The following is an 18,504-nucleotide window of genomic DNA, read 5'->3' on the forward strand; positions in this document are numbered from 1 at the left end:
ACTGATAGTGATTATGCAGGAGCTTTAGATGATCGAAAGAGTACTTCAGGCAAGTGGAGCCATAACAATGAAGTATTTTGGAACAGATGAACAAGTTGCAGATATCCTCACCAAATCACTTTCAGTTCGAAAGCATGTTTATTTTATGTCGCAAATTGGTGTATGCAACTATGAATCAAGGGGGAGTGTTGAGATTTGATTCATAGTTATCTATCTAGATATTTATCATGATCTAGTGGTTACATGATGATTTTAATAACCACCTCAATCATGATCTAGTAGTTATAGGGTGGTTTCAATAACTACCTCAATCTAATAGTTATAGGGTGGTTGTCACTAGGTCCTATAAATAGGACCGTAGTTCATGAAGTAAGGCAGATATAGAGTCGGTGTGCATTTGGTATCTTGTAAGTGTTCTTATCAATCTTCTTGTTTTTTAATACTACATCAGTTTTCTTGAGTCAAACGGATTCTCTTTTTACTCATATCGTAGTATTCTGTTTTTTCCTTGCTCCTCCATCCCCAACAGAAATCGTGAAGTATCCATGCAAAGTTGTTGATAAATTCATACGCTTTGCTGTAATCATTTATAAAGTCTGCATTTATAAAGGTTGGCCACTTTGATATAAGAATGTTCTCGATCCAAGGGTCCTTGCGGGTATTAATAGATGAACCAGACTCGACAGATTTACTAAGCCCAGATTTACTATTGGACATGAGGGAGCAAAGGTTCTTCCAGTTGGGAGAGTCAGGGGTTTGCAATTGATCCAAGGATGCACATCTCCATATTTAGATTTGAGGAGTTGTACTTAGATCTTGTTATCATTGTTGAGTAAGGGAAGGAACCTTTTAGCTTCAAAGGTATCTCTAACAAAAGTAAAGTCTTTCACCCCAGGTCCCCCGTCTCTCTTCTGCTTGGTGATACACTCCCAACTGATCAAGTTTATACCTTTAGAATTAGAAGAATGTGACCAAAAGAATTATCTAGAGAGATGAGCAATTTTGTTAAGAATGTGATATGAGAATCTTATATTCATAAGGTAGGATAAAGGTATGGAATTGATGATCGAATTGATTACGACAAGCTTCCCAGCTTGAGAAAGAAGGTTTTCTTGCCAACTTCGGATTCTAATAAGAGCTTTGTTCAGAAGGGATTACTGTAGGGAGGGTGAAAGCTCCTTGTGTGAGACAAAGTAGCCAAGGTAGCGAATAGGCCAGGAGCCGACACTCATAATGATGCTTCTACCATCACTATTTGCTTTTAAAATTGCCTTGACTTGTGAAAATAGATCAAAATTAAGTTTTAAAATATTTTATCATAGAAATTTGGTAAGGGTGTGAGATTCAGTATGATTATAGACAAACAAAAAAAATATTGAAGTTTGATTATGTAGTTAGTTAATAAATTTAGAAAATAAAAGTTTATGATATTCTATGTACATATTAAAACAGAAAGTAAAAATGGAAAGGTTATTGCTTAAGAATTAAAGGAAGATATCTAAAATGGTGAGTAGTCTTAGTAGTGGTCAGTGATTGTTGGATCTGAAAGATATTAGATTTGACTATTAATATGTGGGCTTATTAATAAGACCATTTTTTTTTCCTTTTTGTGTTTCATAAGGTCTACCACATTACTTGGATATAATATTCAGACCATGTGTTAATCTGCATATCTAAAATTAATCATCTCAGAAAGTGTCTGCAACCCTTCTAACCAAGTTTTCTAAGTGCACCATAAAGAACAGAATAAGAATACCTTAGGCACACGTTTTAGAGTAGTGTTTTTTTTATTCAAAAGAAAATTCACATTTTCATTAAAGATCTCAGAAAAAAAAAGGTTACAGGGAGAAGGTGCCTATCAAACTAACCTTTCCAAAAGACAATAGTTATTCTTCACACCTTAGATTTTGTTATTCTATGGGTTGAGTTTGTTAAGGCAGATTTTGTTATTCTATGGGTTGAGTTTGTTAAGGCAGATTTTGAGTTGTCTGACTTATAGGTCGAGTTGGATCCAACTTGAGTTTTCTTCGAGCCAATCTTGAGTGGAAACCTTGCCTCATTGGATGAGAGAAGTCGAATCCTACAAGATTGCATCTGGGGCAAATTCCCCTCTGAAACTTAAGTCAGTAAACTAGTTGGACAAGTCAAATTGAAATATGAGTGAATGTGTCTAGAGTGTACATGGGGCTCCCCTTTATAGTGGTCACATAGAGTCATTACACCTATTTATTGTGTAGTTCATATAGTAATGGGGGCACGAAGTTAAGCCAAAACTAATGCCACCTAGCGTCGAACTCGAGATTGGATAATTTTCTCCATGTGGCACTCATCAGGAGTAGCCAAATGGCCCCATTAATTGATTGATCCTTTTAGGTTCCGATGACAAGAGATTGTTGTTCAGTCGGCCATGTGACCCTAATGCATCCTCCACGTGGTATAGTAGGTGTTGTTCAATGTCAATGGCTGGTGGCCACATGTCCCAGACACTTCCTCTACGTGGTATAGTAGGTGTCGACCAACATGGTCGGCTGGTTTGCCACGTGCCCTCGATGTGCCTATTGATTGAGGCTGACACATCGATGAGTGGAGCTAACGTGTTAGCTACGTCAATCTTGCCATATCATATGCCCCCCACTTCCCAGGTTGGGAGAGCAGCAAAATCAAGTTAGGAAGTAGAGTTAACTCGATGATCTAGTACAAGTACGCGTAATGAGTTGACACGATTCAATATAGTGGCGAACGATAGAGAGCGCACTGGGTCGACTTGGTTGGGCGTGGTAGAAAACGCACTGAGTCTACACAATCGGGTGTGGCAGAGATCGATAGAGAATGACAATGAATGTACCAGGCTGACATGGTCAGGCATGGTGAAGATCGACGGAGAATGTCAGAGAATGCATCGGGTCGACATTGCTCGATGTGGTGGAGACCAACGAAGAACAGTGGAGAATGCATCGGGCCGACATGGTCATGCGTGGTAGAGATTGACAAAGAATGGCTGATAATGCATTAGGTTGACATGACCGAGCATGAGCTCGTGCTGTGCACATCTTTTCCCTTTCTAGACAAGAGAATTTGAGTGGATCTAACTTGATTTGATAACTGAGTACTTGTCATACCCACCTACTAAAAAGTCAACGTGGTGCATTCATTATGTGTTGTGTGCCCCTAGCAAAGATTATGATGGATTCAATGTGATCTTCATGATGATTAGAATGACCACTAGATCAAGCAGATCATGCCATGTGTCCTAACTTGTTCTTAATGACACCATATGCCCTATTACCCTCGCAGCTTTTGAGAGCAAGTAGGCAGACGGACAGTGGAACCCATCGTCCTTTGGAACCTATAAATAGTTGCCCTTAGCCATTTATTGCTTGTCACTTCTTCTTATATCTTCGACATTCTCAGACATTAAACTCGAAGTTCCTCCTCCGGCAAACTTAAGGTCCAAGATGTCATCTTTCTCCTCCTCTTTTAGTGCCTTAGACTTAGATAGGTCATTGATTTTGTCACCACCCTTAGTGTCAGTAATGAAAAATCTATCCTCGGATAGAGCCGAGTCAGTCATGCTAATGGAAGTTGCCCCCTCGGAGGCGAACCCATCGTGCGATGTGGTTCTGTGTCCAATCGTGGTCCTTCGGTTCAGACTTAGTGGTGTCAGCCTCCAACTTGAAGATTCTTCGGGAGGTCTATCACATTTTGGTCTAGTTCAAGCTGGTGCCTGCTCAACCAAGTGATTGACCTTATGTGTCGCATCACATATTTTGCATAAGCACAGACACACTAGAGGCGAGACTTTGCTTTCCCCTCTATCCTTTTTTCATGGAGGCTTTCAATTTTTGGAAGTTCTCACCTGCCCAAATAGCATCGAATTCCTGGTGCTTTCTTGTGATCTTTTTTGGGGAATGTATAACAACACACATCCCGACCCTCTTGTTTGCCTGCAATAGTTTGTGTTTCAAGGGGTCAACCTATTTCCTCTCCACCCGGTTGTCGGTGCTCCAACCTCTTGCAAGGGTTGGAAGAAGAGGTATTATTTTGTTTCTTTAAAGAGCAGTTGGTCGATCAACTTAGATTAGACCATGTGATGTCGCCCCCAAGATTTCCCAACAGTGATATTAGAGCCAGGTTGTTCATGCGAATAATTGGTTTTGAACTACGTGTGTTGTGTTTTGGAGAAGCTTTTGATGTCAAAATCATTGACGCAAAAGCGAGAAAGGACAACAACTGTTGCTGCCCTTGCGGTTGTCGCAAATGGAAGCACTGCCATCTGCTTGCAAGCAGGCCACTTGCAGTGGCAGCCATAAGGCAAGCCACGTGCAGCCAGGCCCCTGCGTGCGGGCAAGGCGGTCACCAGCATGCAGGGACTACGCCCGCACGCAAGGGCGGCGCCTACGTGTGCTGAACCCATGGGCAGAGGCTCCAGCGACCGTTGTGTCCGCGGGCTGAGGCAAAGCAGGGCAACGGCGCCTGCAGCCGCTACTATCACGCCCCCGCCCCGCCCCCCCCCCGAATATAATTTTGATAATATTATAATTCAACAAACAATCCAGGATCCAATCACACATTTGAGGTCATTAAAAAAAATGTTCAAGTCATTCACCTCTATAATCCACAATTCACAAAACCTGTACAGTTTATAATCATACATCATGTTACTAGATAATTCTAAAAATCCAAAAGCAACTTAACTAAACCATAACTATATCATAAATCCATAAGCGTGGCAGTTAATGCAATTACAAAACCAACATATACTACATGTTTATATCAATACATAGTTTAAACTTAACATTTACAAAATCATAACATGAGAGATACATTTCAAATATTTACCGGATACATCAATTTATATTTGTCATTGATACACACAAAAGGAACTTATACAACATCAACATATCAAGTACGAAAGATTTGCCCAAAAATCTTCTAACTTTCCACTGCCTCAACCCAATTTACAAATTTTAGCGAGCAATAAGCTATCCTGAAAAATTTATATAGCAACGAGGTGAGCATATAAAGCTCAGCAAATGACTAACATATCTATAGCAAAGAGGATAGGTTTCAAACAAATAAGGTATCAAAATACAAAGCAGAGATACAAGATGAAACAGTAGCACGTTTTGTTTGAATGCAGAATTACAATGTCGTATCGTTCGAAGCACGTTTTGTTCATACAATCGAGGAAAGGTAATTGGAGCATATCATTGACATAAAGAGCATATCCCAGGCATATGATAATTTCAAGGCATAACAAAGACATAAATAGCATTTTGGATATCAATGGAATACGAAACAGTTCGGAACATATCAATGGTGAATGAAATGCTTCGGAATGTATCAATGGCATATAGAAATATTTCAGAAGCATAAGAAGCATTTCAGAACATATCAAAGAACAAATACGAAACAGAAGCTCAAACGTCGTACCCTAGCATAGTGCATGTGAGGTTTAACTCAGTGGTGGCTCCACGTCGTGATGAGTTCTCGACTCCATCCACGGGTAGCCCTTTCCAACTCGAGCCCTCTCACCCTGCCCAAGTGCTAGGTCGGCTCTGAATTTTATATCAAACAAATAGAAGGTGAAGTGGGATCATAACATAATATGGTCCATCCATTTCTGAATGACCACCAAACATAAGTCTCCTACGTCTGGGAGCTCTATCCACCCACGTCTGAGTGAAGTCATAGGGGCCGATAGAGCATCGCGGGCTCTAAGCATAACTCCCTTTACCATTTCTAGCAAAGGTTTATATTTTATCCCACAAACACCAGAGTACAAAGGGACAGTATGAATAATGAAATTAGCATATATTGGAAGCACATGCGGAACAACGAAATGTACATATGCCCTTCGAGTCAATACGATATAAACATAATCTTTCACAAATGTGTTCAGATTTGAAAGGAAACAAAAGCAAGAGCATACAAGGATTTCAAAAAATCATATATATCTCAATTGAAATAAGAAAGTTAGATGAATTCAATGTCTAAAGAAATGAAACTCGAAGATGCACATATCGAAAGCAAATGCGGAATAATGGGATGCATGTGCCGAATCATTACGATGCAAACATGAACTTTAGATGATAGCTGCAGATGTACAAATAAATAAAGGACAAAAGTATACAGGAATTTAAGGTAATAATGTAAAACTTGACTGAAGTAAGAGATTTTGCCGAAATCGATTTCCAAAGAGAATAAACAAGGAAAGTCGAAATCAACCAAAGCTCGATTCTGGCAGAATTTGATAGAAATATTGTATGAACTATTTGGATAATCAATTATGCTCCAATTTATATAAAATGGTGTTATTAGAAAGCTTTATCAATCTAGTTTTAGGCAAATCAATTTTTATAAGAATTGGAATTTACAACAAGGAGTTACAGATAATTTCGTAGGAAAATGTCTGAAAATATTTGCTCTATTTTACTAAATCCATAAGGTCGATTAAAGCATATGTTTTAGTTAGTAATTGTACTCCAAAAATTTCAAATTAGTTATATACAGAAAGAATTTTGAGTCTAGATTCGAATAAATCATACTTTGTATGAATCTGAGTTCACAGCAGAAAGTTTTAAGCAATTAAGCAATAAGAGGTCAGAAATTTCAGTCCCTATTTTATAGAATCTGTAGGGTTAATTTAAACAGAAGTCTTAGTAGGCATTTAAACTCCAAATCATTCGATCTTAGTATCAAAATAAAGATTTTTTTGTCTACTTTCAAATGGAATAGGTTTGTCTAATTCATAATTTATTACAAAATGTTATGACCGAACCATTGCATAGAGGTTAGATTATCAAAAAATTATAGATTCATGACCTTGTATCAAATCGAAAGAAGGTTTGGTTCTCAGTTGAAATCTTTCACATTTTATAGAATAAAAATGGAAACAGAGATTAAGGTGACTGTGGGATGGGGTTAGAATAGTTGCCTTAAAATTATTTGAATCCCAAATATGAGAAAATTGATGAAAAACCTCAAGCTCTTCTTCTTCTTCTTCTTCTTCCCTTCTCTTCTCAAACTCACGTTGGCTGCAACTCTTCAGGTTTGTTTTCTTTAACCTTTCATCTAATTATTTGGGTTTTGGATAATGCAAAAATTGCAAGGTGTCATGCATGCATGAAAGGGGCTAGGTGTCATCTTTAGAGCAAAGATAAGTAGCACAAACCTTATGTTAGCTAGTGACACATGTCCACTATTTTTTTTTAACTTAAATCTGAATCTTTCATAAATTATATCAAACTTATAATATTTACTCTTAGGTCCCTAGCCATAAACTTTTAATATAATATTATTTAATATAAAATAATTATTAAATAATCCTTATTTTTACAAACAAACCTTTTACTAAATTTTTAAAAATGGGGGATGTTACACTCTCCCCTCCTTAAAGAAAAATTTAGTCCTCTAAATTTATCATACCTTATTGAATGAAAAGATGAGGATAAGCTTTCATCATTTCTTCCTCAAGCTCCCAAGTTGTTTCCTCTCCAAAATGATATCTCCAGATCACTTTAACTAGAGGGATAACTTGATTCCTCAAGATCTTTTCTTTTTTTTATCAACAATCTGAGTGGGCTCTTCCACATAAGACAAGTCTTTATCAATCACCATCGGCTCATACTTAATGATATGAGAGGGATCAGATATATACTTTCTGATCATTGAAACATGAAATATATCATGGATATGGTACAATGATGATGGCAAGGCAATCATGTAAGCGACAGAACTAACCCTCTCAAGAATCTCAAAAGGTCCAATAAATCTTGGGCTTAACTTTTCTTTCTTCCCAAATCTTACAATGCCTTTAGAAGGGGAGACCTTCAGGAATACAAAATCCCCGATTTGAAACTCAATATTTCATCTTATGTTAACAGCATAACTCTTTTTACGACTCTGAGCAGTCTTTAACCTTTTTCTTATAAGTTAAATTTTCTCAGTAGTCTCTTGTACTTTTTCTGGTGCTAATAACTTTCTGTCGTCAATTTCTTCCCAACATATAGGCGTCCTGCACTTTCGCTCATATAAAGCTTCAAAAGGAGCCATTTAAATACTTGAATGATAACTATTATTATAAGTGAACTCAATAAGAGAAATATCTTTATCCCATTCACCTTTCCAATCCTTAACATAGGCTCGAAGCAAATCCTCAAGTGTTTGAATGGTTCTTTCTTATTGACCATCAGTTTGAGGGTGATAAGCAGTGGTAAACTTGACTTTAGTGCCAATAGATTCTTGTAACCTTCTCCAAAATCTAGATAGAAATCTGGAGTCTCTGTTAGAGATTATCTCCTTTGGAACACCATGAAGTCTTACTATTTCATTTATATATCAATCCGCAAGCCTATCAAGAGAATAAGTCATATTGATCGGTAGGAAATGTGCAAATTTCGTTAACCTATCAATGATAACCCCAAATAGCATCATGCTTTCTAGAAGTTCGGGGTAGTCCTGAAATAAAGTCCATGGTAATACATTCCCATTTCCATTTAGGAATATTTAAAGGTTGCAACAAACCTCCAGGTCTTTGGTGTTCTGCTTTGATTTGCTGACATGTCAAACACTTTGAAACATATATTGCAATCTCCTTCTTCATGCCTTCCTACCAATAATGATTTTAGAGATCTCTATACATCTTAGTGCTACCAGGATGCATGGTGTACTTTGAATTATGACCATCCCACAGGATTTGATTTTTGATATCTGAGTCATTTGGAACACATATTCTATCTCCAAATTTCAATAGGCCATCCTCTGAAACTCGAAAATTCAGTTTCAATCCCTTTTCTACTTCATTCCTTAAGCAGATCAAGCGTCGATCTCATAGTTGTCCTTCTTTAATTTGTTGAATGAGATCAGATTGCACTTGGATGGAGGCCATTAATATCATTGAGTCTTGCCCTTTTCTCATAACATTCGAATCATAATTCTCTTCTAATAACTTCCATTGCTTCACAACCAAAGTCGCCATAAAACTTGTAGATTTTCTACTAAGGGCATCTACTACAACATTAGCTTTACCCGGGTGATAACGAATGGTACAATCATAATCCTTTAGAAGTTCTATCCATCTCCACTGTCATGTTTAACTCTTTTTGATTAAAAATATACTTTAAACTCTTATGATCAGTAAAAATTTCAAATGTTCACCCATACAAGTAATGCCTCCAAATCTTTAGAGCAAAAACAATTGCTATCAATTCCAAATCATGAGTTGGATAATTCAGTTCATAACTCTTTAGTTGTCTAGAAGCATAAGCAATCACTTTCCCTTCTTGCATCAAAACACATCCAAGGCCCTTTCTTGAGGCATCAGTGTAAACCATAAATCCCTCATCACCACTTGGAAAAGTGAGAATAGGGGCACTAGTCAATCTCCTTTTTAACTCTTGAAAACTTTGCTCACAATCATCACTCCATACAAATTTCACATTCTTTTGAGTAAGTTTGGTGAGAGGTTGAGCGATTCGAGAAAATCCCTCCACAAATCTCCTATAATAACCTGCCATGCCCAAGAAGCTTCTAACTTCTATCATATTTGTTGGTACTTCCCACTTAAACAATAGCTTCCATTTTCTTTGGATCAACAGATATACCCTTCCCTGAAATCACATGGCCTAAGAAAGCAATTTCATTCAACCAAAATTCACATTTGCTGAACTTTGCATACAACTTCTTTTCTCTTAGTATGGATAATATATTTCTCAAGTGTTCCTCATGCTCCTGATTACTCCTTGAATATACTAATATGTCATCAATGAATATAATCACACAATCGTCCAAGAATGGCTGAAATATCCTATTCATCAGTTCCATAAAAGTTATAGGGGCATTAGTTAAACCAAAAGGCATCACTAAGAATTCATAGTGACCATATTGAGTTCAAAAAGTTGTTTTTGGAATATCCTCCTTCATGATCTTCAACTGATAGTAACTTGACCTTAGATCAATCTTGGAGAATACTTGTGCACCCTGCAATTGATCAAACAAATCATCAATTCTAGGTAGGGGATACTTGTTTTTGATGGTCACTTGATTCAATTGTTTATAATCAATACAAAGCCTTAACGTTCCATCCTTCTTCTTAACTAATAGCACCGGAGCACCCCATGGTGAAACACTATGTCGAATGAAACCCTTATCTAATAGTTCTTGTAGTTGCTTTTTCAATTTCTCTAGCTCGAGTGGTGCTATTCTATAAGGAGGCTTAGATATTGGGGTTGTCCTAGGGACCAAATCAATAGTAAATTCACCCTCTCTATCTGGAGATAAACCAAGCAAGTCATTTGGAAATACATCAGGCAAGGAGATAAATCATGCCCAATACTCTCAAAATAAAAGATGGGGATGATCTAGTATGCAAAAAGTGATCATTTTGTATAACAATCTATACTTGTATGATTGGAAGATAGTCAATCCATACTTAGTATAATATCAAAACTCCAAATATCTAGGAGAACCAAATCAGCAAGAAGTTCGTGTTCTCCAATAGAAATCAAACAAGATGACCAAATCGAGTTTGTTATCAAACAATCCCCAATAGCCGTATTTACATATAGCATATAATCCAATGGTCTAGGTTGAATGCCCAAGTGATAAGCAAAATATTACGAATCAAATCATAGATGAGACATATGGTCAAACAAATATTTGCATTCTTTCAAAAACATGAATAGTACCTTCGACCACTAATTCAGAAGCTTTAGAATCATATTCCGTGATAACATACACTCTGACATAGGTTAGTGATTTATGAGGCAGTGATTCTTCTTGTTCAAAGGGCAGTCTTTAATTTTATGATCCAAATTTTCGCAAGCAAAATAGGCTCCAGTCACCTACAAATACAAACTTATTTCATAATTTAACTCACATCGTACACAGGATTGAATCTTTTGTGGTGACTTCCCTTTTCAAATCGATGATGTCTTAACCCTCTTATTATCACATTCTGATTAATTTATAATCTCTCTTTTTCTTTTTTCTTTTTGGTAAACTTGTCCTTGCTATTCTTGTCCTTGATCTCCAAAAATTCTTTTGATCATCAAAACAATTTCGTACATCAAATATCTTCTCCAATCGCATCATCTATTTTTCTACTACTAATGTATTAGGTTCTCCATGCTTCTACTACGCCACTCTGATTTAATATCCCGGATCAACCCTTTTATCGCACATAATTAATCAAAAGCAGATAAAGTTGGAGGACTAAATGCCCTCGTCATCCTAGATTCCTAAAATGCATCAAAAAAAATTTTCACCAATCAATATAGTTCACTAGACCTCAAAATATTTTACACGTCAACATATCAAATATTTCAGTGATCCTCAAACCATGCTCTGATACCACTTTGTCACGCCCGCCCCCCCCCCTCGAATATAATTTTCATTCAAGAGGTGTGAACCTAACTCAAGATTGATAATATTATAATTCAACAAACAATCCAGGCACCAATCACACATTTGAGGTCACTAAGAAAAATGTTCAAGTCATTCACCTCTACAATCCACAATTCACAAAACCTGTGCAATTTATAATCATATATCATGTCACTAGATGATTCTTAAAATCCAAAAATAACATAACTAAACCATAACTATATCATAAATCCATAAGCGTGGTAATTAATGCAATCACAAAACCAACATGTACTACATGTTTATATCAATACATAGTTTAAACTTAACATTTCCAAAATCATAACATGAGAGGTACTTTTCAAATATTTACAAGATACATCAATCTAGATTTGTCATTGATACACACAAAAGGAACTTATACAATATCAACATATCAAGTACGAAAGATTTGCCCCAAAATCTTCTAGCTTTCCACTGCCTCAACCCAATTTACATATTTTAGCGAGCGATAAGCTATCCTGAAAAATTTATATAGCAACGGGGTGAGCATATAAAGCTCAGCAAATGACTAACATATCCATAGCAAAGAGGATAGGTTTCAAACAAATAAGGTATCAAAATACAAAGCAGAGATACAAGATGAAACAGTAGCATATTTTTTTTGAATGTAGAATTACAATGTCGTATCGTTCAAAGCACGTTTTGTTCAAACAATCGAGGAAAGGTAATTAGAACATATCATTGACATAAGGAGCATATCTAAGGCATATGGTAATTTTAAGGCATAACAAAGATATAAGGAGCATTTTGGATATCAATGGAATACGAAACAGTTCGAAACATATCAATGGTGAATGAAATTCTTCGGAATGTATCAATGGCATATGGAAATATTTCGGAAGCATAAGAAGCATTTCAGAACATATCAAAGAACAAATATGAAATAGAAGCTCAAACATTGTACCCTAGCATAGTGCATGTGAGTTTTAACTCAGTGGTAGCTCCATACCGTGATGAGTTCTCGACTCCATCCACGGGTAGCCCTTTCAAACTCGAGCCCTCTCACCCTGCCCAAGTGCTAGGTCGGCTCTGAATTTTATATCAAACAGATAGAAGGTGAAGTAGGATCATAACATAATATGGTCCATCCATTTGTGAATGACCACCAAACATAAGTCTCCCACGTTTAGGAGCTTCATCCACCCACGTCTGAGTGAAGTCAAAGGGGGCCGACAGAGCATCGCGGGCTCTAAGAATAACGCCCTTTACCATTTCTGACAAAGGTTCACATTTTATCCCATAAACATCATAGTACAAAGGGACAGTATGAATAATGAAATTAGCATATATTGGAAGCACATGTGGAACAACGAAATGTATATATGCCTTTCGAGTCAAGACGATATAAATATAATCTTTCACAAATATATTAAGATTTGAAAGGAAACAAAAGCAAGAGCATACAAGGATTTCAAGAAATCATATATAGCTCAATTGAAATAAGAAAGTTAGATGAATTCAATCTCTAAATAAATAAAACTAGAAGAGGCACATGTCGAAAGCAAATGCGGAACAATAGGATGCATGTGCCGAATCATTACGATACAAACATGAACTTTAGATGATAGTTGTAGATGTACAAATAAATAAAGGACAAAAGTATATAGGAATTTAAGGTAATAATGTAAAGCTTGACTGAAGTAAGAGTTTTTGCCGAAATCGATTTCCAAAGAGAATAAACAAGGAAAGCCGAAATCGACCAAAGCTCGATTCTGGCAGAATTTGATAAGAATATTGTATGAATTATTTGGATAACCAATTATACTCCAATTTATACAAAATATGTGTCATTAGAAAGCTTTATAAATTTAGTTTTAGGTAAATAAGTTTTACAAGAATTGGAATTTACAACAAGGAGTTACAGATAATTTCGTAGGAAAATGTCTGAAAATATTTGCTCTATTTTACTAAATCCATAAGGTCGATTAAAGCATATGTTTTAGTTAGTAATTGTACTCCAAAAATTTCAAATCAGGTATATGCAGAAATAATTTTGAGTCTAGATTCGAATAAATTATACTTTGTATGAATCTGAGTTCACAGCAGAAAGTTTTAAGCAATTAAGCAACAAGAGGTCAGAAATTTCAGTCACTATTTTATAGAATCTGTAGGGTTAATTTAAACAAAAGTCTTAGTAGGCATTTAAACTCCAAATCATTCGATCTTAGTATCAAAATAAATATTTTTTTGTCTACTTTCAAATAGAATAGGTTTGTCTAAATCATAATTTATTACAAAATGTTATGACCAAAATATTGCATAGAGGTCAGATTGCCAAAAAATTACCAATTCATGACTTTGTATCAAAACAAAAGAAGGTCTGGTTCTCAGTTGAAATCTTTCAAATTTTACAGAATAAAAATGGAAACAGAGATTAAGGTTACTGTGAGATGGGGTTAGAATACTTGCCTTAAAATTATTTGAATCCCAAATGTGGAAAAATTGATGAAAAACCTCAAGCTCTTCTTCTTCTTCTTCTTCCCTTCTCTTCTGAAACTCACTTTGGCTGCAACTCTTCATGTTTATTTTCTTTAACCTTTCATCTAATTTTCTGAGGTTTGGCTAATGCAAAAGTTGCAAGATGTCATGCATGCATGAAAAGGGCTAGGTGTCTTCTTTAGAGCAAAGATAAGTGGCATCAACCTTAGGTTAGCTAGTGACACATGTCTATTTTTTTTTTTTTAACTTAAATCTGAATCTTTCATAAATTATATCAAACTTGTAATATTTACTCTTAGGTCCCTAGTCATAAACTTTTAATATAATATCATTTAATATAAAATAATTATTAAATAATCCTTATTTTTACAAACAAACCTTTTACTAAATTTTTAAAAATGTGGGATGTTACAACTGCTCCTGCAGGCAAACCCCCCCCCCCCTTAGGGGCGGCCGCCTGGCAGGGCACTGCACCCGCGAGCACAACGCTCGGGGGGGGGGGGGGGGGGGGGGGGGGCAGGGGGCAGCGCTACCCGTAGGACCGCCAACCCATAGGGGCGCCCCCGCCCCGCCACACAGGCCTTCGCCAGTAGGGTGGTGGCAGCGGCAGCAGCAAAGGGGAGTAGGGCATTAGGGTTTTTGGGGCAAAAAGATAGTTTTGCCCTGTAAATTTGAGAAATTCCAGTTTCTGTCTTTTTGTCTAAATTATGAAAATACCCCTAGGAATTCAAAAATTCCCTACATGTCCCTGATTTCAAAAAATATTAATTAATTAAAAGTTTAGTTGAATTTTATTTTTATCATTATCTAGTAATCCTACATGACAATGATTATTTATATATGTGATGTATGATGTGTGGACGAATGATCATGGACCGTGTGATGTGTGTACTTGTGATTATTATTATTGGGGTCTGCGAGCCTCCATTGTATTTCTCGTTTATTGTCGGGCCTGCGTGTCTATGATTAAGTTGTAATCACATGAGGAGACGTAGCGAGAGCATAGATGCGATGGCGGGACCCACGAGATGGACGATCGCGATGCATGAAGATGCATCGAGATGTCGACAGAACGGACGAGGACGAGATGGACGATCACAGGGCATGGAGATGCACCGTTGCACACATAGATCTTGATGTGAGTGATTATGCCTATTGGCTCAGGCCTAATCACATTAGGTTGTGGTCCATGATCATATGGTGTGATTACTTATACACATATTAGATATGTATATATATTTGCATGCGATGTAGATATATATTAAATATGTATATGTGTGACATGTCATATTAGGAGACCAAATCATAGAAATATCTCTCTCGATAATATTAAGTCGATAAACGTGAGGCAATTAGATTGACCCATGTGGCCTTCCATCGTTATAAGTAGGAACTGATTCCCGGTGTAGGTTGAGTTGGTTGTGTACCTCCAGACTCACCTATATCGTGATTCGCTATCTTGTTTATGACATAGAGATGTCACCGGTGATCTTAGGACATGGTATGCTTGATCGAGTCCCTTGAGAGTATATCATCAAATCAGACTCATCTTGTAACGAAGGTGTTGACTTAACCGAGCATCATGGTTGGTCGAGTCCCTCGAGACCATGGTGATTCGGAGGCTGAACAAGACAAGAATCACAAGTAGTTGTGATCAACACGAGTTGCCTACCTTTTAGGCTTAGTGTGTTTGGCCGAGTCCCTCGAGGTTACACTAAGACGCTAATTGGATCCTGATCCCCACTAGAAGTCTGCCGGAGACTTTCGTTTCACGTGATGAGGGTGTCGTGTGACTCGCTAGTAAAATAGTGGGAGCATATTAAGATAGAAGTCAATATCTTGATAGTTTATTTCTTGCAATCGTCCCGTTATTGTCGCAATATAAGGAGATCGGCTCATCACTACCCAGCACGACTCCCACTATTTTACTAGCGATTGAAGTTCATCACATATCTTGGGAGTCGTGCCGGATAGCGAGGAGCCGATCTCCTTATATTGCGACAACAACGGGGCGATTGTAAGAAATAAACTATCATCGACTTCTGTACATGTATTGACAGGACTCCTGTACCTGTCCACTTGGCCAGTTTTCAGGTAGAAACTGGTTTCGTTCCAATTTCTGAGAACATCTTCTTCTACTGTTCCTTGTCTTAGCCTTCTCATTTTTCATCACAAGTTCATATATAACTGTGTTAGCCTGATCAATTTTGTAGCTCTTCGGAGGAGGCATGATATTTTGTTGCAGTTGTTCCTATTTTGAACTTCATATGGTTCAAAGTTATGGCCTTGGCATTCTTAGTGATGAAGGCCTTGTCAGATCCCTTACAAGAGATGGAAGACCTGAGTAATCTCTTGTTTCTACATCTCACTATGTTCCTTAATAATAATTTGCTAATCTCATACGGATCTAATTCACTGTACCACTGTTTTTGACACTGGTGTTTTTGTATCACTGGCAATAGTGAGTGGTGGTAATGGTAAGTCCATGCTCCTGTTAGTTTTCCTTGTGGCTATCAACCTCGAGTTGGAAGCCATTGCATGCGTCTACAGGGTTTTGCTAAAATAGTGGGCAGAAGGTACGGGGAGATCAAGCTTCCCTACAATGAACATATGAGGTGGGTTGGGAGCATCTCCATGTTTGTGTTTGGCTTCATGTGGTTCTACTGCTCCTAGATCTTTGTGTTGCAGGACGCTCTGCTAGTTCTGTGTTTTTGGATATGTGCATTTGGATTGGGAGCAGACAGTCAGAAGAGTTTCTTTGGCAGCCACTTTGGTGGAGTCTCTTCCTATCAGTGATGTTGTAGATGACAACATCTCTGTTCCCTTCACAAATATGTTGACATCTTTTCTTCTTTTTGGTCGTAATATCCTCACTGCTTCTGATGTGGTGATTGTGTTGAAGAGCAAATCTATTTCTGATGTTTGTTGGAATATTGCTCCTCCCGTCTTCCGTTTAAGAGGCTTGTAATATAATTTGTTGAAATAAATGTTCTCTCTTGTTTGTTCGATGTCGTAGTCCAACATTTGTATTGAAGTCTTGCAAGATGTGACCAACAAGATGACTCTTATCAAGAATTCTTTATGATTTCAGATTAAATTCAGTGAAGTGACGAACACGTACTGGCTTAGCTCACTATTCATCGATCAACAGCCTCTAATAATAATAATATCATCATCATCATCATCTCATGATATCATCAAGGTGAAGGAGTTACCGATCTAAACCTATCAACAACAACTAGAATAATAATAATAATAATAATAATAATATAAATTTAAACAAGTAGAATATTAGTTTAATGATAATATTTCCAATTTATTTTTCTTAGATCGAACATTTTAAATCATAATTTTTTCAACACACTAGGTTGAAGATTCGAAACCATATTTGGTTAAGATTTTTCAATGTGTCGAATAAAATTTAGCTAGTAAAAAAAATTACTAGATCAAATTTCACTCTCATCACTTATTATTTACGAAAAAATAAAAATAAAAATAAAAGACAAGACTGCTCCATGCCTCTTTACCACAAGCAATCAATCTAAAACAATACCCAACGATGCAAAAACCCTGCATCTTCAGCAAGAACGTACACCTAATCAAACAAAAGCAAAAGAATAAAAGGGTAAGAAGTGAAAATAACAGAGTCACGTTTCAAATTTCTGTAGACATCATCATCAATTAAAGGGAGGATATGAAGGAAATCAAAAGGTGTCATTAAGCTTCGTTCATATTAATAATACATTTTGAACGTCACCTTGATATATAGATTTGAATGAATTTGGAGGTCTATCTTTTTTTAATAGTATCTATCATCTTTCACTGAGACAAGGAAAGTTTGATGAAAGACATGTCTAAGGGTTATCTCTATTTAAAAGCTAGATGTGGAATTTTTTTTTGAACTTTGGATGCACCCGTGGATTGCTCAAGTCAACGAAGGTAGTGTTGGGAAGAAACATATTAAAGCGGAATAATTCTTTTCCTCTTTGTGTATTAAAATAGATGTCCAAATAAAAATATCATCAAGCACAACATAAACAATAGAGCAAAAATCAATCACACAATGTGACCAAATCTTTTTAACGTGAAAAACCCAATGTGAGAAAAACCACGGGACCGTAGTCCACCTCAAACTTCCACTATCAATAATACTAATAATAAGTTTATAGTAGGTCTTCTCTAGAATAACTAGAGGATCATAATAACATCAAAATCATATATCTTGTCTCAAGAATAGGAAATCTTGGAGGGATCTCCTCAAAAGAGAATTCTAGGTCTCAGAAAGTGGATATCGCAGGAAAGTACCTTAGAGAGGGTAAACTGTAGATCAACCCCGTTAGGATTGTAGAGTTTGCTGCAAGGATTCTCCACATAAAATTTGGGCCGAAACTAACAACGTTTGGCCACCGATCGTCAAGCAGAAAACTCAGAAACCTAATTTTTCTTTCTCTATTTCTCTCTCATCTTTCTCCACATAAAATTTGGGCCGAAACTAACAACGTTTGGCCACCGATCGTCAAGCAGAAAACTCAGAAACCTAATTTTTCTTTCTCTATTTCTCTCTCATCTTTCCTCTGCACGTCGCCACACGCTGCACGCGCACTCTGATCTCACTTTTTTCTCACATTCTCTCTCCTC

At 36.9% G+C, this 18,504-nt stretch overlaps 1 pseudogene; it reads left to right on the top strand.

The window, feature by feature from the left end:
* The first annotated feature begins 4,257 nt into the window (after positions 1–4,257).
* Positions 4,258–16,834, top strand: LOC135642901 (probable phytol kinase, chloroplastic; annotated as a pseudogene).
* The last annotated feature ends 1,670 nt before the right edge of the window (positions 16,835–18,504 follow it).

This window comes from Musa acuminata, chromosome BXJ3-7, assembly GCF_036884655.1.
Source record: "Musa acuminata AAA Group cultivar baxijiao chromosome BXJ3-7, Cavendish_Baxijiao_AAA, whole genome shotgun sequence".
In the NCBI taxonomy this organism is placed as follows: domain Eukaryota; kingdom Viridiplantae; phylum Streptophyta; class Magnoliopsida; order Zingiberales; family Musaceae; genus Musa; species Musa acuminata.